This window comes from Ovis canadensis, chromosome 5 (assembly GCF_042477335.2).
Source record: "Ovis canadensis isolate MfBH-ARS-UI-01 breed Bighorn chromosome 5, ARS-UI_OviCan_v2, whole genome shotgun sequence".
Taxonomy (NCBI): Eukaryota; Metazoa; Chordata; class Mammalia; order Artiodactyla; family Bovidae; genus Ovis; species Ovis canadensis.
In genome coordinates this window covers 93636881-93657605 of record NC_091249.1, presented here as the reverse complement: position 1 = coordinate 93657605, position 20725 = coordinate 93636881, and the positions used below count along the sequence as shown (strand labels likewise).

Below are 20725 nucleotides of genomic sequence, written 5' to 3'. Positions count from 1 at the left end.
AGAACAGACCAACTGCCAAGCAGATTGAACGCAGGAGCCATCAGGAGAGGCCCTGGCTGGAGAGAACAACGATGACTGCACCACCAGCCTGGCTCTCTTCAGGATTATGGGACCTCTGGATTCACGCTTCCCTAAACCATCAGAGGCAAAAACTTCATTCTAAAAACAAGTGTAGATTCTTGGGCCCTGACATCATCAGCCTAACTTATTTCCACTACTTTGGCCAAGTGTGAAAAGCAAGACATTCTCTCTTAGATTTTTTTATTGATCTCTATGGCACCCAGATTTTTGCTTCCAGAGCTTCTTGTGCTATTTAGGGTGGTAAAATGTTTATTTGTCCATTCCCATAATCTTTTCCATATGATGTGATAACAGTAATAAATAATAACTATTTACTGAGCATGTGGGGTGCATCACATATATTCTCTTCCTCCAAGCAACCCCAAGAGACAGACTTTATCACTTCAATTGTACAGAGAAAGAATCTGATCCTCACAGCTAATAGGTGGCAGGGCTGGGATTCAAATCAAGGTCTATCTGACCCCAAGCTCATGTTCTTAACCACAAGATAAACTGTCTCTCTAATGAGAAACAGCAAACTGGATATAAACAAGAATATCATACAGATAAGTTGAGATATCTGCCCCCTTGATATATCTTCTACCCCCCTACCTCTTCTTTGAGAACCTGGGCTGTGGCAGTCCTGTTTACACCACAAAATCTGCTCTCATGATCACATTGCCCTGGTCTAAAAAGAGATGACTGGCCCAAGCTAAACCAAGCTGGATTATTTCTCTTTGGAATCTGGGACTGTGCCTCTGACTTATTTGCTTGAACTGAGATGATATAAACTTGGAAACTCAGATCACTATTATTGATCAGCCACATTTGGCCACACCCATACCAAAACAAAGATAGAAAAGAATAAGTAGATGTTCAGAAAAATAGATGAGAGAGAAAAAGTCTGAGACAGAAAGGTAAATACTTCCTGTAATTACCTTTGACCCTCATGATATCTGAATATAATTTTACCCTTGGGTTTGGTGAGATCCTATTGCAGTTTCCATGTAATAAATTCTCTCTCTAACCTACACTAGTTTGAAATAGATTTTTGTTACTTGGAACTAAAAAAGTCTTAAGACAATTCTAAAAATCACAATTTTAGTTCAGTTATCTCAACCTTCTCAGCACTTACATCATGTGTGCCATCAGTGTTAGAAAAAAAAAAAAAAGCATAGTGTCAGCAATATTTTAAGTCACTCGTTCTAAGAAATTACCCTAAGAGAAGAAAGAAAGGCTGTGTAAGTGTAAATGGGAAGAGGGGGAAAGGAGGGAAAAAAAGGCACGGTCCTCAAAGAAATATGCTTTAGGGTACTTTAAAAGGAGGATGTGATAACAGAGCATGAGAAAGTTACTTATTATAATAAAAACTCCACCCTTTCTCACCAGTTTTTTTAGAAATATGCCAAATTTATTACAAACATGTTAGACCAGTGTTAGGTAGCAAAAGAATATTTTATTTTCTTCTATAAAAAGAAAAAGTCCAGACCAGTATGTAGAGCTGAATTCATGCAGACTCATCATTGATATATCTGCCTCCCTTCACTTCCAAGGTCCTGCTGAAATGCTAGGAAAACTGGTTTTTGTTTAAAGAAGGAAACCATAATAGCATTATAAAACAGGAAAATATGTCATCAACAGACCAGAAGTTTTATGAAATTCCATGAAGAGAAAAACCAAGAAGAATCAGAATGGTGGGAAAATCAGAGCAAGGAAACCACACAGGCAGACCCCTTGCACAGGCATGGTTCCCACCAAGCGTGGTCAGAGAAGCTCCAGGTCTAGAACCAACAAACACAAAGGACAGGAGACGGCAAGGGAAGGATCATTAGGGTCTTTCATTAAACAAGAGCCTTCAGAACATCTGGAAGTTAGGTTCCTCCTCTTCTCATTTTACAAGATAAAGAAAGAAAAGGTCCAACAGGCAAGAATGACATGTCCTCAAGTCAGCCGAAGATCTACTCTCTGTAGAAAGCAGGCCGCCTTCCCGAAGAAGGCTCCTCATGAGGGGGTTAGACTCAGAACAGAGCTTGGCTTTACATCACATCCACTGCACACACAAGACAGAGAGCAAAAGGGAAAGGCACTGGGGAGGGACTAGGAGTGAAGTACACTGCATGACTTTTCTATTGGGTAACAAATTACCGCAAACATAGAGGTTTAAACAGCACATACATATTATCTCATAGATTCTATGGGTCAGTTCAGCTGGATCCTCAACTCAGAGTCTCCCAAGGTTGTTATCAAGGTGTCAGCCCAGGTACATTCTGTTCTAGAGGAGTGAATGAGAGAGAACCCACACTCAAGTTCAATCAGGCTGTTGGAAAAAGGGATTTTCTTGCAGCTACAGAACTCAGGCAGTTTGCTTCTTCAAGACCAGCAGGAGAGCATCTCTGACCTCAGGGGTGGGCTTCCACCCCCCTCTCATTTGATTAAGTCAGGCCCACTGAGGAAAAGCTCCTTTTTAATTAACTCAAAATCAACTGATTTAGGACCTTAATTAACCTGCAAAATCCCTTTTCCTTTGCCATAGAATGTAACCTAGAAGCCACTATTCACTCGTGTTTGCTATATACTAGTTGCTGGTAGCAAGTCACAGGTTCCACCCAAGCACACTAACAGGGGTGGAGCCTGACAAGGGAGAGTCCCAGCCAACCTGCTGCCATCTGCCCACCCTTCTGAAAAGGAAGCCTGCACAACCACAAAAGGCACACAGAGACCCTTGTTCACAGCCACAGTGTTAAGCCCAGGCCAGCTACCTATAGTAACCCTCAAGATCCTTCATTTAGAAACAAAGATCACTAGACACTTGAGAAAATTAATCCCTAAGAAAGGTAGTAGGCGGCACGCAAGATGACCCCTAGTGATGGAACAGATCACAGCAAAAGTGATGGGACGGCCCTTCCAAGATCAGTGTACAAGGAGACTCTGGCTTCCACCTTATTATTGGCCTTCTCTTACCTTGCCGGTTTGTGCTGGCCACTGCCATGTCATGAGCTGCTACATGGAGAGGCCCACACAGACAGAAACTGAGAGAGGCCTCAGCCAACAGCTGATGAGAAACCGGGGCTTCTGTCCAGCAACTGGCAAGGAAGTGAATCCAGCCAACAATCATGTGAGTGAGCACCTTTCGAACCTGCAGGTGTGGCTGCAGACCTGGCTGACACCAGGATTGCTGCCTTGCGTCCTCGGGGCAGAGGCATCCAGCAAAACCATACCTAGATTCCCAAGCCACAAACACTGTGGGGGACGGCAAGTTGTTTATTGTTTTAAGCACTGGAGAGTAAACAAGCGGCAAGAGTTAATAAGTAAAGCCTCAAATGAGCAAACAGAAGAGACACTAGGGAAACGAGGCTAATCAGGCAACAGAGATTTATTATCTTCAGAGAGATATGGAAGGATAGTAAAGCCCTAAAGCAAACAGTGGCTGGAAAAGAAGTGATCAGATAAAAGGAAGAGTTCTTGGAAACAAAAACAATTATTGAAAAATTTCAGGTCAATGAATGTGCCAACCAATAAACCAGACATGGCTAAAATCTAAGCTGGGTGGTGGCAGAGATAAAGAACACTGAACAAAAATACAAAGAGATTAAAAATAGGAGAGAAAATTTGAGCAGCCTGGAGTACAGATCCAAGAAGTCTAAAAACTATCTTATGGGAGTTTCAGAAGGAAAAAAAAAAAAACACACACACACAGACACTGTGATGGAGAGGAAATAATCAAGAAATTCAAGAAGCCTTCCTTGAACTGAACACAGTACAGTTCAAATAGAAAGGCAGATCCAAATGCCGAGAGGACAAATTTTAAAAATGTCATACCCGGTCACACCCTGGTAAAATGTCAGAGCTCTAAGGACAGAGATGGTGACTGCAGCCACGAAATTAAAAGATGCTTACTCCTTGGAAGAAAAGTTATGACCAACCTAGATAGCATATTCAAAAGCAGAGACATTACTTTGCCGACTAAGGTCCGTCTAGTCAAGGCTACGGTTTTTCCTGTGATCATGTATGGATGTGAGAGTTGGACTGTGAAGAAGGCTGAGTGCCGAAGAATCGATGCTTTTGAACTGTGGTGTTGGAGAAGACTCTTGAGAGTCCCTTGGATTGCAAGGAGATCCAACCAGTCCATTCTGAAGGAGATCAGCCCTGGGATTTCTTTGGAAGGAATGATGCTAAAGCTGAAACTCCAGTACTTTGGCCACCTCATGCGAAGAGTTGACTCATTGGAAAAGACTCTGATGCTGGGAGGGATTAGGGGCAAGAGGAGAAGGGGACGACAGAGGATGAGATGGCTGGATGGCATCACGGACTCGATGGACGTGAGTCTGAGTGAACTCCAGGAGATGGTGATGGACAGGGACGCCTGGCGTACTGTGATTCATGGGGTCTCAAAGAGTCAGACACAACTGAGTGACTGAACTGAACTGAAGGATAGAGAAAAATCATGAAATCTTCCAAAGAGAAACTGTAGGTTAGCTAAAGAAAGTGAGTATCAAGCAGATGCGCTCCTCCTCAGTAACCCAGGGAGTTAGATCACAATAGAGAATTGAACACCAGCCTTGACAGTTGGTATGTAACATCTGTATAACCATGATGCAAATGCCCGTCACTGTTTTTTAATTTTCAGAACCAACAGTGGCTTAATTAAACTTATAGAACAGAAGGTAAATGTTTAAAAAAGCTTATAAACAGAGAATAAATAATAGAGAAAGTAATAAAACCTCAGGGTTAGAAGAGAGAAAAGAACAATAAAAACATATTAAGTCTCAAATTATGTATCTTGCATAGCAGAGAGCCAATACATACCGTCCAAAGTTGGTAAATTAACAGAGGCTTAATGATATGATTTTAAGATATAAAGTCAACCACTGTAAGTAACACAGGGGGAACAGAGGAAGGAGAGCTAAGAGATTTGTAAGAGTGTTAAAGTCTTCATCTTTATAACAGGGAGCCAACAATATTGCTTAAAATTATTGAGTCAAGAAATAGATAAAAGGGCTTCATAGAAAATAGTATATGAATGAATAATAAATACAGAAAAAAGGTGCTACTTAATCCTATAAGTAAAAATTGTTCCTTTCACAAGGGCTTCCCTTGTGGCTCAGCTGGTAGAGAATCTGCCTGCAATGAGGGAGACCTGGGTTCGAACCCTGGATTGGGAAGATCCCTTGGAGAAGGGAAAGGCTACCTGGCCTGGAGAATTCCATGGACTATATAGTCCACGGAGAAGGCAGTGGCACCCCACTCCAGTACTCTTGCCTGGAAAATCCCATGGACGGAGGAGCTTGGTGGGCTGCAGTCCATGGGGTCGCTAAGAGGCGGACATGACTGAGCGACTTCATTCACGTTTTGCTTTCATGCATTGGAGAAGGAAATGGCAACCCACTCCAGTGTTCTTACCTGGGGAATCCCAGGAACGGGGGAGCCTGGTGGGCTGCCGTCTATGGGGTCGCACAGAGTCGGACACAACTGAAGCGACTTAGCATCATATAGTCCACAGGGTCACAAAGAGTCAGACACGACTGCACAACTTTCATTTTTCACAAATTGTTTATCAAATTTATCAAGAGTTTCAGTAAATAATGCTCCTCAGCAAAACAGCAAGGATATGTTAAAACGGCTATACTACTGGAGTGAACTATGTCACAATATGCATCAAGATACATTAAAAAGGTCATACACATCCTTGGTCATAGTAATTACACTTCTAATAATCTAACCCAAGGAAAATAAACAGAGATCTGCACAAAGATGCACAAAGAAACAAGATGTGCATTAATTATTTTAATGAATATAAGAAAGTGCAAACAGTCTAAATGTACATGTATATAATATGGTAATGATTAAACAAGCAATAGTCGATCCACACAGTGGAACGATACATGCCATTTGCAATCATATTTTGAAAGAACTGTAACATAATAAAGACATAGCCAAGACTTACTAATAAGTGAACAACAACAATAGCAAAAACTCCAGGAGGTAAAAATAAGCATGTTTTGTGTATGCACATAAGCTCAATTGCAGAGAGAGAAAATTACGTATATCACAGATATAGGGGTTGGGAAGGAGGGGTGACCAAGAGGGAATGATAGGCACTCCAAATAGAAACAGCAGTGTTCTTTCACTAGCACAATTATGGGTAATTTTTAATTAAATTCTTTTGTGTTTTTCTGCATTTTTCCAGCACCTCTATAATTTTAAGTGGAAGCCCCACATACACCAGTCCTAATGACAGATATTTACTCTGTGAGACAGGATTATGTAATGTTGTTGTTTTTTTTTCACTTTCTTTTTTTTTTAATTTTTATTTTTACTTTATTTTACTTTACAATACTGTATTGGTTTTGCCATACATTGACATGAATCTGCCACAGGTGTACATGAGTTCCCAGTCCTGAACCCCCCTCCCACCTCCCACCCCATATCATCTCTCTGGATCATCCCTGTGCACCAGTCCCAAGCATCCTGTATCCTGTATCGAACATAGACTGGCGATTCGTTTCTTACCTGATAGTATACATGTTTCAATGCCATTCTCCCACATCATCCCACCCTCTCCCTCTCCCTCAGAGTCCAAAAGTCCATTCTATACATCTGTGTCTCTTTTGCTATCTCACATACAGGGTTATCATTACCATCTTTCTAAATTCCATATATATGTGTTAGTATACTGTATTGGTGTTTTTCTTTCTGGCTTACTTCACTCTGTATAACCGGCTCCAGCTTCATCCATCTCATTAGAACTGATTCAAATGTATTCTTTTTAATGGCTGAGTAATACTCCATCGTGCATATGTACCACAGCTTTCTTATCCATTCATCTGCTGATGGACATCTAGGTTGTTTCCATGTCCTGGCTATTATAAACAGTGCTGCAATGAACACTGGGGTACACGGGTCTCTTTCAATTCTGGTTTCCTCAGTGTGTATGCCCAGCAGTGGGATTGCTGGGTCATAAGGCAGTTCTATTTGCAATTTTTAAAGGAATCTCCACACTGTTCTCCATAGTGGCTGTACTAGTTTGCATTCCCACCAACAGTGGAACACTTCACGAATTTGCGTGTCATCCTTGCGCAGGGGCCATGCTAATCTTCTCTGTATTGTTCCAATTTTAGTATATGTGCTGCCGAAACGAGCACTGTAATGTTTATTTCCTTCTTAATATGTCCCTATGACTTCAAATTCATTCTTTCATTCAATGTTTATTGACTGGTACGTACCCAGAAACTGTTCAAAGCACTGGATACAGGAGTAAACAAAACAGAAAAAAAAAAACCTGGGCTCTTGTGAAGTTTACACTGTAGTACAGAGCGGAAAAAAAGGTCTTAATGACCCAGATAACCACGATAATGTGGTCACTTACTTACAGCCAGACATCCTGGAGTGTGAAGTCAGGTGGGTCTTAGAAACATCACTATAAACAAAGCTATTGGAGGTGATGGAATTCTAGCTGAGCTCTTTCAAATCCTAAACAATGATGCTGTGAAAGTGCTGCACTCAACATGTCAGCAAATTTGGAAAACTCAGCAGTGTCCACAGGACTGGAAAGAGTCAGTTTTCATTCCAATCCCAAAGAAGGGCAATGCCAAAGAATGTTCAAACTGCCATATAAGTGTGCCCATGCCAGTAAGGTTTTTCTCAAAATTCTTCAAGCTAGACTTCAGCAGTATGTGAACCTAGAACTTCCACATGAACAAGCTGGATTTAGAAAAGACAGAGGAACCAGAGATCAAATTGCCAACATTCTCTGGATAAGCAAAGGAATTCCAGAAAAACATCTACTGCTGCTTCATCGACTATATTAAAGCCTTTGACAGTATGGATCACAACAAACTATGGAAAATTCTTAAAAAGGTGGGAATACCACACCACCTTATCTGTCTCCTGAGAAACCTGTATATATGGGTCAAGAAGCAACAGTTAGAACCGGACATGGAACAATGACTGGTTCAAAATTGGGAAAGAACTGCATCAAAGCTGTATATTTTCACTCTGCTTATTTAACTTATATGTAGAGTACATCATGCAAAAAAGCAAAGAGGAACTATGAAGCCTCTTGATGAGGGTGAAAGAGGAGAGTGAAAAAGCTGGCTTAAAACTCAACATTCAAAAACCTAAGATCATGGCATCCAGTCCATCACTTTATGGCAAATAGAAGGGGGAAAAGTGGAAGCAGTAACAGATTTCATTTTCTGTGGCTCCAAAATCATTGTGGATTGTGACTGCAGCCATGAAATTAGAAGAGGCTTGATCCTTGGAAAGAAACTAATGACAAACCTAGACAGTATATTAAAAAGCAGAGCTATCACTTTGCTGACAATGGCCCATATAGTCAATGTTATGGTCCTTCCAATAGTCATGTATGGATATGAGAATTGGAGCATAAAGAAGGTTGAGCACCAAAGAATTGATGCCTTCGAATTGTGGTGTTGGAGAAGATTCTTGAGAGTCCCTTGGACTGCAAGGAGATCAAATTAGTCAGTCTTAAAGGAACTCCACCCTGAATAGTCATTGGAAGGACTGATGCTGAAGCTGAAGCTCTAATACTTTGGCCACCTGACGCAAGGAGCCAATTCCCTGGAAAAGATCCTGATGCTGGGAAAAATTGAAGGAAAAAGGAGAAGGGAGTGGCAGAGGAAGAGATGGTTAGATAGCATCACTGACTCAGTGGACATTAATCTGAGCAAATGCCATGAGACAGTGAAGGACGGGGGAGCCTGGTGTGCTGCAGTCCATGGGGTCGCAAAGAGTCAAGCATAACTTAGTGACTAAACAACAAGAACACAGCAAAAGACATTAACATAAGAAAAATCTGTAGTGTGCTGTTGCTGTTTCGTCCTTCTCCAGGGGATGTTCACAACCTAGGGATCAAATCCATGTCTCCTGCATTGGCAGGTGGATTCTTTATCACTAAGGCACCTGGGAAGCCCAAGCAGTATGCTACTGGTGATCATTACCTTAAAGGAAAAAAACGGAGGAGTACGAAAAGGCAATGGCACCCCACTCCAGTACTCTTGCCTGGAAAATCCCATGGACAGAGGAGCCTGGTAGGCTGCAGTCCATGAGGTCGCTAAGAGTCAGACACGACTGAGTGACTTCACTTTCACTTTTCACTTTCATGCATTGGAGAAGGAAATGGCAACCCACTCCAGTATTCTTGCCTGGAGAATCCCAGGGACGGGGGAGCCTGGTGGGCTGCCATCTATGGGGTATGAGTCTATGTCGCACAGAGTAGGACATGACTCAAGCGACTTAGCAGCAGCAGCAGGAAAGGAAATGCGGGAGACAGGGTTAGAATTTTAACCAGGGTATGAGAGAGGGTCTTTACTGAAAACCCAGCACTGGAGTAATGAATGATCTGAGAAGAGAGCCTTGTGGCCAGCTCAGGGAAATAGGCAGAGGAAATAGCAAGTGCAAAAGCCCTGTGGTGGGAGAGGATCTGGCCTATATGGGAATGGCACAGTGGCCCATTTACTAGGGGGCATACACGAGAGGCAGAAGAGGGGACAGGATTTTATGCAGGTAGGGTTCTAGAGACCAATCTAAAGTCTTGGTTTTCACCCTTTATGAGATGCAGAACTTTAATCAGAGGCATGGCAAGATCTGACTTCTTTACAGGATCACACTGGATGCTGTGATATGAAAGGATACAGCTTGAGGGGTGGAGTATAAAGAAGAAAGGGAAACCTGTGGAATTTCCACAATAATCCAGGAAAAGTGTTAAAGACTAGTCCATGCTGGATGGTCATCTAGACGATCATCAACTATGGGACCTGGCACAAAACAGTCATTCAAATGAAATCACTGTCAAATCAAAGAAAATGTCACTTCACATGACTTGTTTTGCACAGTTTATTCTTCTTTACAAAATAATTTTCTTTTCTCATAAGTTTCAAGTCATTTGAAGTATTTCATTGAGTCTCCCTAGTTTACTCTTATGGGGATATTGTCCCACCTTAAAAATCATAGGTTTCTTTTTTTAATGTACCCCACTAGTAAAATAAAAAATGTACTACAGACTGGATCAAATCAGTGAAGACACATGCATGGCTTCCCTTTAGTGTAAGAGTTTTCAGAGCACTGTTATTTCTATTCTATTATATTACCTTTACATGTTTTGTCTGATTACATTTTCTGGTTACTAGATAATGCTCAGGTTTAAGTGTTTCAGTCTAAACTACTCATTACTTCTGTTTTGCAATTTATTCATTTATTAGTTTTTGTTATTCAGTTTAAGGTTCCTTGAGAAAAAATGGTTCATCATTGCCAAGGGAAATAATAAAATTAAGCCATATAAATGAACATGATGAAAACCAAACTAAGCTGTTGAGTACCAACAGATGGCAAGTCTGAGGAATATATATGGGAGTAAAATATTCTTGGGTGATATTTATAATCAAAACCACTACTCCATGCAAGAGAGAAGAAATATTCCAGTAGAATCCCGAAGAGTCCAGAGATAAGGCACAGTATAAAATCACAGGCCATAAAATTATCAGGAAGGAATTTTACTTGGGCCAGAACATTATCCTAGTTATTCTGCCATGTCTTTTTTTTTTTTTTCCTTCAGCTGCTCCAGGTCTTAGTTGTGGCATGCAGGATCTTTAAGTTGAGGCATGTGGGATCTAGTTTCCTGACCAGGGATTGAACCTTGGCCCCCCTGCACTGGGAGCGCAGAGTCTTAGCCCCTGGACCACGAGGGAAGTCCTTTATCCTAGCTATTTTGATTGAAGATATATTTGCTAATGAGAGAGAGATATGTGTCTAACACGCTAGACAATTATAATTACAATTAGCATATATATCTAACATATCAGAGAAAGGGAAAGAACTATAGTAAAACCTAAACTGAAAAGCTGTATAATGGGTAACTGAAGAAACATTCCCAGGATTATGCTCAATTTTATTGAGAAAACTTTGGAATCAGCTTTCAGAGGCATCCTGGAATCTTTGGGAACTGGAGAGAGCCAGTTCAGGATGACAGCATTGTGGTTCCCAGCTAAACAATGTTTGAGCACAGGCAGCAGCACCCTTATCTGAATAAGACCAGGCCTTCAGGCATCATTATAACCACCTTAACATTGCTACCCTCCATTTTTCTGGCTCTCAAATGCTCTTATATCAATAGGTCCACTCCACTGGCTTATCAATATTTTCCAGGTATCACATCAGTGTTAGAAGTTCTAACACTAATTTATTCCCACTAACCTCTTTTTTTCTACAAACAGGCTCTTCTTTCCTACATTGTCCCCTTTACAATAAGTGGAAGCTCAAGCATCTCTGTTAGGAGAGATCAAAAAGAGGAATAAAATTTAAGGACTAAGGATGTCAGAGTTGGACTATAAAGAAGCTGAGTGCCGAAGAATTGATGCTTTAGAACTGTGGTATTGGAGAAAACTCTTGAGAGTCCCTTGGACTGTAAGGAGATCCAACCAGTCCATCCTAAAGGAGACCAGTCCTGAATATTCACTGGAAGGGACTGATGCTAAAGCTGAAATTCCAATACTTTGGCTACCTAATGCAAAGAACTGACTCACTAGAAAAGACCCTGATGCTGGGAAAGATTAAAGGCAGGAGGAGAAGGGGACGACAGAGGATGAGATGGTTGGATGGCATCACTGACTCAATGGACATGAGTTTGAGTAAGCTCCGGGAGTTGGTGATGGACAGGGAAGCCCGGTATGCTGTAGTTCATGGGGTCACAAAGAGTCGTACATGACTGAGCGACTGAACTGAAAGCTCCCTCTTTTAAACACTGCTTTCTTTTCAGTTCACAGTTATAGTTCATTACTTACAAAATCTGATTAACTTTGGGACATGTGAAAAGTTGTCACTAATCTTTTCTAAAGCACAATTAAATATAAAAAATGAGCAAAACATTGTTATAAGGAAGTATAACAGAAAGCCAATAATGGTAAAGTTATTACTTTGATAGAAAGAAATTTTAAGGAATGCTTCTAAAACTAAATACATTTTATAGTATAGTACTATATTTAAAAAGTGAGGAACATGTTTCATATCACAATTGATACTGATGACCCTTACTGAGACTTTTCTTTCTTTACAAATATGCATAAATACATATCAGTAGAATTCTCTTTATGATCACCAAAAATTCTTGAGCCAAAGTATATATCTAACTGTATTCATTAAACACAAATGAATTAAAGGTGTTTATAAATTTATAAAACAAATTTTGTTTGTTTAATTTCTATTATGAGGACTCTAAACAAAATAGTAATGGAAATAGGTGCTGGTGGGACTGTGGAGAAACTGGAACCCTCATACATTGCCAGTGGGAATGGAAAGTAGTGTATCCATGGGGGAAACAGTCTGGCAGTTCCTTGAAAAGCTAAACATAGAGGTGCTACATGACCCAAAAATTCTTGCCTTGTGCTAAGTTGCTTCAGTCATGTCCAACTCTTTGTGACCCTATAAACTGTGGCCCTCCAGGCTTCTCTGTCCATGGGATTCTCCAGGCAAGAATACTAGAATGGGTTACCATGTCCTCCTCCGGGGAATCTTCCCAACCCAGGGACTGAATGTGTGTCAAACCCGTGTCTCTCATATCTCCTGTGCTGGCAGGTGGGTTCTTTACCACTAGTGCCATCTGAGAACTGAAAACATAAATCCACACAAAAACTAGTATATAAATATTCACAGTGGCACTGCTCATAACCGCAAAAAGAGGAAACAGCCCAAATGTCCATCAATGAATGAATGAACAAAAAGGGGCATAGTCACACAATGGAATAGTATTCAGCCATGAAAAGGGTGGAGGGCTGATTACGCTACAGCATGAATGAACCTTGATAACATTATGTTAAGTGAAAGAAACCAAAGGCAAATGCATGTACATGAAATGTCCAGAATTCACAAATCCATAGAGACAGCAAGTAGATCAGTGGTTGGCTAGGGTTAGGGAAATCAGGGAATAGGGAATAACTGTTAATGGATGGGTTTTTTTTCTTGAGTGTTGAAAATGTTCTGGAATTAGGTAGTGGTGATGGTTGCATAACTTTGTGAATATACCAGAAATCATTAAATCACAAACTTTAAAACGGTGCATTTTTATGGTATGTGAATTACACCTCAATTTTAATAATAATAATAATACTTTTAAAAAAGCAATGAAATGACTTCTCCCCAAAAGCAGTATTTTCACTCACTGCATGATAAGTCAAAAATTTTTATGTCAAAAAATGCCATAGATTTAAGTACAAGACAAAAAATGACATGGGCTTATAACAAATATGAAAAATAGAAAATATCTCTGTCACACAAAGAGCTCACAAACAAACTGATAAGAAAAACACCAATTGGAAAAACGGGGAATGGATATGAGATAGTAATTCATATAGGTAGTAGAGACAAATATTAACAATAGCAAAAAATAGTCTCACCAATAATCAAGGAAATACTTATTACACAAGATACCATTCTCTACCCATCAATATAATAAAGATTTTTTAAAATGATTCCAGCTTTCTCATGCCCTAGCAGAGGGAGATTAAATTGGTACCCGCATTTCTGAAAAGCAACTTGGCCCTGTGCCAAGAGCAGGGATAAGAGATGAGCAGGACACATTTGTGTTGAAGGAATTCAAGCTGACAGGGAGAAGCAGAGAAACAAATCAATGCAATAATCTCATAGAGGCTCAGAGATAAATAAGAGGTTACAAGGGGGCTCAAAGAAGGGAATGGTCAGCACTTCCTAGAGCTGGAGAAAGAGGATCCAGGAAGATGGTGCAGATGACTGAGAGCTGAGCCTGAAAGATGAGCCAGAGCTACTCAAGCTGGAGGGACACCCCAGCACATCTGAATTCCTGAGCTCAGGACACGGTGGGGGGTGGTGTGTGGATGGGGGAACGGCGTGAGAAGCTCACAAAGGTCAGCTCAGAGGGTCCTTGCTTGACTGGCTCACTGCATCCCAGAACTTGCTAGGGAGGGAATAAATATCAGTTGAATGAATGAATTTTTTTTCCTTAAAAGGGACCACCATACTATTCTCCCAACCCCTGTATCTGTTTAAATTTTTATATCATAAGAAAATAGACTCTAATAACTAAAATTACTCAAGGGCACCCTGGAATTCTTCTAGAAGATCAGATGTTTTCTTCAGAAAGGGTATTCTGTAATCATGTGGAGGACAGATCAGAATGATACACATTTGGAAGGGAGACCTCTTGCAGAAAACTATGAGTTTAGTTTTGGGCTTACTGAGTATCAGTCTATCTATATACACACATGCAAATACGTAGGGGAAAAAAAAAAAAAACCATAACAAATTGTGACCAGTAAGTCCTCTGAGGAAATAAGTAGGCTTGAGGAATGTTGGGGGAGAGGGGAAGGATATGAGTGGAAACTAGAATTTTTTACCCTCTGCACTTGTGCATTGTTTAAATTTTCATTTTCTTTTTGGAGAACTTGCATTTATAGGTATTATTTGTGTAATTCAAAAATAAGTACTAAATACAAAATGGCAAGCTGAAGTTACATAAGGAGCGAAAAGCTCTGGAAAGTCATGTTGACCCAGGTGACACAGCTTCAGTGGGGCAGAGACAGAAACCCACCCCCAGAGGCTGGAAAGAGCAGAGGTGTACACAAAGAAAGAACAAACAAATCATTTCTCCAAGAAACCTGGCTGCACTTTCAAGAGTGGTCAGCAGCTGGAGGAGGATTTAGGGCCAAGGCAAAGGGTTTCTGGTTTTTAGGTGGGAGACAAATATTTAAGAAAAACCAAAGTACACAAGAGAAAAGTCAAGGGGAGCAGGATAAAGGGAGATAGGAGGTTCAGGGAAACCTACTGGAACTATAAGAGAGAAATGAATCAATTATCCAGCAAGAAAATCAGAGGGAAGAAGCCAATGGTAGAGACCTTCCTTGAACCAGAGATGTTCTCTGGAGGCGGCCCCCTGCAGGGGGTGAGCCCACGTGCACATGAGGGCCCGCTCTGCGAGTGGAGACACAAGGTCGCACTGCGGTGTCAGCTGACGCTTAAGGAAGGAGAAGAGACCAGCGTCTGAGGCAGACAACCCTGTGAGGAACTGACGGGCAGAAGGATTAACAAAGGGCTGCAAATAAGACAATCCAAGCCCCATGTTTCTCCACAGAAAACAATTTCTACTATCCAACCAGGCGAGTCTTTCCGTCCACAAACGCTGTTCCTTTTCTTTTGTGTCGTGCTCTTCGGGCTCTAAGGGAAAAAGTGCGGAAGTCTCTTTCATTGTGGCAGGTGTGGAGGCAAAGGTCTGACAGGCGTTCTTGGTAAAGAAAGACAATATCTCAAACACACAAAACTCCACATCTTCAGCTTTTTAATAGTGGCAGTCTCACTGTTACAAGAAGAATACAAAATATGGCCTTCGGATCGCTCTAGGCTGTATAACATTACCATGCGTGTCTGATTTCCTAGCCCTGCGGCTTTGCAGTGACACATAAAACATTTTCAGCTTTTCTGTGTAATCACTCTTCTGACTTGTGAGGGACTGCCCCATGCGCAATCTACAAAGTGCTAATTTTATGGGGATGACAGAATACACACAGTGGCCTTCAGTGTTGGACAGATTTTGTATTATACACTTGGCTCCAAAGTAAGCCTCTGCTGCTGCTGCTAAGTCACTTCAGTCGTGTCCGACTGACTCTGTGTGACCCCATAGACAGCAGTCCACCAGGCTCCCCCGTCCCTGGGATTCTCCAGGCAAGAACACTGGAGTGGGCTGCCATTTCCTTCTCCAAAAGTAAGCCTCTAGCCAGGTAAAAAAAATGAGGTTACAAGCATTAGGTGTTTGGTGCAACTACCATGGTGGGGGGCGGGGGGCGGGTGTGTGTGTGTGTGTGTGTGTGTGTGTTTTAGAGGGAGAGGTGAAGAGATAGAGAATATGAACAAAGCTGCCTCAGGCACAGACCCAAGAAGCTGGATTAGAGCTTTCTTTAGTGGACAAGAAGACAAGGTTTAACTGAAAATCTTAACTGGAGGATTAAGTTTCTCCACTCATCAAGTTCAGAACTGACTTCAGGGTGAAGGAAAGGGCTGTGGCAAGCCCTAGCCAAACATAACCCGACGTGAGCTTTATGGGATGGAGTCACATGGCCAGTTCCTTTTTCTCTTGCAAATACCTTCCCCATGAAGGAAAACCTAAGAGCCACCTGCCACAGGCACACACAAAAGGGAGAAAAGAGCACCGAAGGTGTTGAGTTTTAGCTGAAGAAGTTGGAGGCAAAGCGGGCAAACGAGAGCAGGACCGTCTCAAACACTGAGAGCATATAAGCAAGAGCTCTGCAGGCAAGCAAAGCCACACACACCCCATGGTGTGTGACATCAGGCACCACATTTTCCATGGCTCTGATGTTTCACAAGCCCTCCCCTGACCTCAGACTTGGTAGAAACCCAGAGCCAGCTCTCCCCTCAGGACACACCTGACTTCTCTAGGAGCCCCTGATGCTCATTCTCACATACCTGGCATACCAGTGGGCAAGGAGACCCATCAGTATTGCCCGGTTCCCTACTGCCTCTTCCAGGCATTCATACACCACAGTTCCCTGCAGAAGCCCCTCCTGGCCAGCACTTGTCATCCTGCCCCACAGTCCTCCTCTCAGTCATCATATCCCCTCTCAGGAAGTGACACCATCCAAGCTAGGGATCCAAGAGAGATGTTAGATGCCACCCTGGTCCAACACTGTCCATTTCCAGGCGGGCAAAAGATTCTTTGAAGTCAACCCCCTACAACTCTGAAATACTTTCCACCTACCTCTTTCCCCAGCTGCCATCAACCAAGTCCTTCAGGTCTTATGCTTAGATAAGAATGGGAAAAGCCCTGGTACCTCTGGTTCAACTGGATCCTCTTCCAGGACATGACTACCTTCTAACTTCCGAGGTTCCATTTGCTCAGGGCTCCAGCAGGTGACACTCGGAGAAAAAGAGCTGTAGACACTGTCATGTCAGCCAATGAGTCCTTAAAGACCCACAAACTGGATCAATGCTTTTGATTCTCATAATGGCTACCATAATGAGGACTGAGTGCTAAAGAATTGATGCTTTTGAACTGTGGTGTTGGAGAAGACTCTTGAGAGTCCCTGGGACTGCAAGGAGATCAAAGCAGTCAATCCTAAAGGAAATCAATCCTGAATATTCATTGGAAGGACTGATGCCGAAGCTGAAACTCTAATACTTTGGCCACCTGATGTGAAGAGTTGACTCTAGAAAAGACCCTGATGCCGGGAAAAATTGAAGGCAGGAGAAGAAGGGGACAACAGAGGGTGAGTTGGTTGGATGGCATCACTGACTCAATGGACATGAGTTTGAGCAAGGTCCAGGAGCTGGTGAAGGACAGGGAAGCCTGGCGTGTGGCAGTCCATGCACTTGCAAAGAGTTGGATACAACTGAGCAACTGAACAACAACCACAACAATGTCTACAACCGAATCAACCATGGTGGACAGATAGGGCCAAGAGAACAAAGAAATATCAAGTTACTGGAAATGTCCAAAGCTCCATATCTAAATAGCAAACCATTTCTAGAACAAGCACAGACTTCATTACTATTAAAATACTCTGGCTTCACCTCATCTCAACAAAAACAAAACTAAGCCTTGATATCACCCTCCCGTGAACCAAAGCCAGTAATACATAATGAAATGATATTTTAAATGTGCCAATTTCTAGAAATGTAATAGCAACAAACTTTGAGCAAAACTATAAAACAAGCTTCCTGGACAAGGTCAAAGCTTCAAAATGAGAATATCAGTTTCCAAAAAGATGTCTTCCTGGGCTGGATCTAAGGAAGAAAATAAGCAACTGAACCTACCAGGAAATGACCTAAAGATCCTCTGACAGCAAATCAAGTCGATGCAGCTCGGAGGTACAAAAGCCAGCCTCAAGAATGTGATTCTCATGACACCCAAAGATAGAACACCCAGGCCAGTACTGATAAACACCCCAGGAAAAGAGGAGCAGTGATCAAGAGAAGGATTCTGAGCAGTCCCTGTTTCTGTGTAGTACCTACAGAAGGATCTGTAGCTCAGAAAAGAACTAGTCTCAGGATAAAATACTCATCAGTTCATCAAAAGCTCATACTTAAAAAGAGGGATCAATAAAACCATAATTATGGAGCATCTGCTATTAAAAAGGCAGTAATACCAAAGTAATGCCATCAGGCTGTCCTCTAAAGGTGAAATGTTTAGTTAGCAACCAGTTGTTTAATTAGCACGATTCCAAGCAAAAAGGGCTGACAAATTCTTCCTCTGAACCAGCCTCATTAACTTTCTGTCTCTACTCATTTACAAACAAAGTCAGGATGAATTTCACAGACCCAAGTTTACACCAAAAACTTGACTTAATGAAATGTAAATGAAAAAGTTATTATCTTCTGTGATTTAGAAAGCAAAAATTTAAGAAGCATCTCAGTGCAAAAAAGTCAAATACAAGATCTCAGGTGTAAAGCAGTCAAATTAAAAGGAAGTCATCAAATAGTGGAGTCCTGGACCTCAAATCAAAGAAGCAGCAAATCTAATGGACCAAAAGTCAGAACACCAAGAAAAATGGTCAATTAATAACCATATCTTCACATCTAAAAGAGAAGAAAAATTTTACCATTGGATTAACTAAACCATTAAAGCGGTTTCTAAAATCTAGGCTTCCTGACAAAATCATGTAAGCCCTGGATTGATCATATGGCAGTCAGTGTCAAATGGCTACTGACCTACTTCTACATATATGACAAAGTTTTCTTGGTGTACCAAAAAAACCTCTTACTTGAAATTTTACCATTTTAAAGTAATTCATTCTCTATTTGGTTCACCACAATGTTTGCTTGGCAACTACAAAGGAATTTAAGCTGCTAATGGTACTTGGTTCTTCTGGAAAGAAAAAAAAAATGGGCAAATACACGTGTTTTAAATTATTTACTTTAATTCCCAGGTAGAAAGGAACAGAAGTGGTCACAAAGACTGTGTCTGGAAATGACCCAAGGGTTCTACCTTGCCAACTTGATAGTTCTTCCACCTTTGAAAACCTGACTTTCTTTCTACAGCGAGTCAGTGTGCATTAGCCTTAAGTCTGGAGCAAAACCGTCAGATAGAGACCCTGAGAGTGAAGACAGCTGAACAGTGTGCCTGGATCCTGATGTTAGCAAGCTGCCTCACGGTCCCCCTTGGAGGGCAGCATTTGGTCACCAACCATGCGCATTTCAGAGAAATATTTTGGAGGGAAGGGAAAAAAAGGAACTGAAATCTTTTGCAAATAACATCTACTCTCAACCCTGACCTGACATTAAGCCACTTTCATCTTTGAATTAGAGGAAGAGAAAAAGAGACAATAACGAAGAGTAACACAATATAGAACATTGGTTAAAGGTAGCGGAGTCAAAGAGACCTGAGTTTGAGTCCCAGCCCTTCCCTCTTCCATTTAACCAGCTTTTCACATCTTGGCCAATATGCTTAATCATCACGAACCTTTGTCTTCTCATCTGTAAAACAGAGTTAATAATACCCTACTGGTAGCTGGGAGGACTTTTTTTTTCAAGATGAGTATGAAGAGCTCTTAGCATGCTGCCTGCCACAGGGCAAGTAGTCAACATTATACAGCAGCTGAAGAAAGAAGAGGGGAAGGGGATGACAGGAGGGAAAGGGAAGGGAACAGAAGGGAGGAGGGGGGCAAAAAGCCTTCAGGGTTCAAAGAACAGCGTATAAGCACTCAGGACAGCACCTTAAATTCTTTATAATCAATGTGAAAATATTTCCTGATGACCTACTACATAATCAGCACTGTGCTTCATTCAGAAACAAATGTGTCCCCATCTTCCTCCTCTCATGCTATCTACAAGTCCAGCTCAGGAAACAGAAATCACACGTGTGAAATATATGGAAAATAACCCACATTGTACTAAGTTGTTTAATATTCCACATGTAATAAAAGCAAGCACTGCGGTCATTTGTAGAAAGGGGCCAGTGAGCGCTGGCTTGGGGCAAAAGGGTCCAGGAGTGAGTGGTAGAGACAGACACAGACGTGAATGGACTTATAGGTGAAGGAGGGGGGTCAGGTCCGGCAAAGAAAGTCATGTGTCCCAGACTGAGTTTCGCCCTGAAACTTCAAGCAGGGAGTCACAGTGGGGACAGGCAAAAAGCAGTGAGCACAAGGGCCATTCAAAGCAAAAAGGGACAGGACTTTGGAACTGAATGTGAAAAATAAAAGAGACAGGTCTGCCTGGGTCTCTTTTGGATTTCCCATTCCCATTTGAGGCCAAGTGTGCTCATGTCTACCTTGCTGGTATTTTTTAGGAGGAAGCAAAAGCACACTCTTCTGTCTCCCCAGATGGCAGTTGGTGTTGCCTTTCCCAATAACCAGGCTGCACAGGGCAGGGTTTCCAAGTGGAGGCTCGGCTGGGTCTGTATCCCAGCTCTGCCACTCACTAGCTGTGAGGCCTCAGGCAAGCAAACTAACTTTCCAGGTCTTGGTTTCCTTATTTGTAAAAGAGGGGTTAACCATGACATGCGTCTCACAAATTGTTGAGGGGATAAGTGAATCCAAGCATTTAACAGATTCCTTAATTGAGAGGCACTTGTAACAGGGCCTGGCACATAGGCCCAAACCCTGTGTTCAGTAATCATCATTACTATTGCTTTATCTATTACCTTTAATCTTCAGCTAGAATATAGCCACAGAAA

At 41.7% G+C, this 20725-nt stretch overlaps 1 protein-coding gene and 1 non-coding gene across 2 annotated transcripts in view; both read right to left on the bottom strand.

Annotated features, from left to right (window-relative positions):
- Window positions 1–20725, bottom strand: part of RASGRF2 (Ras protein specific guanine nucleotide releasing factor 2) — a 254831-nt gene that overhangs the window by 162699 nt on the left and 71407 nt on the right. The window lies entirely within an intron of this gene.
- LOC138441959 (U6 spliceosomal RNA) lies at window positions 7096–7202 on the bottom strand. The gene has a single exon (XR_011257517.1). It is a non-coding gene; the product is annotated as a U6 spliceosomal RNA (small nuclear RNA).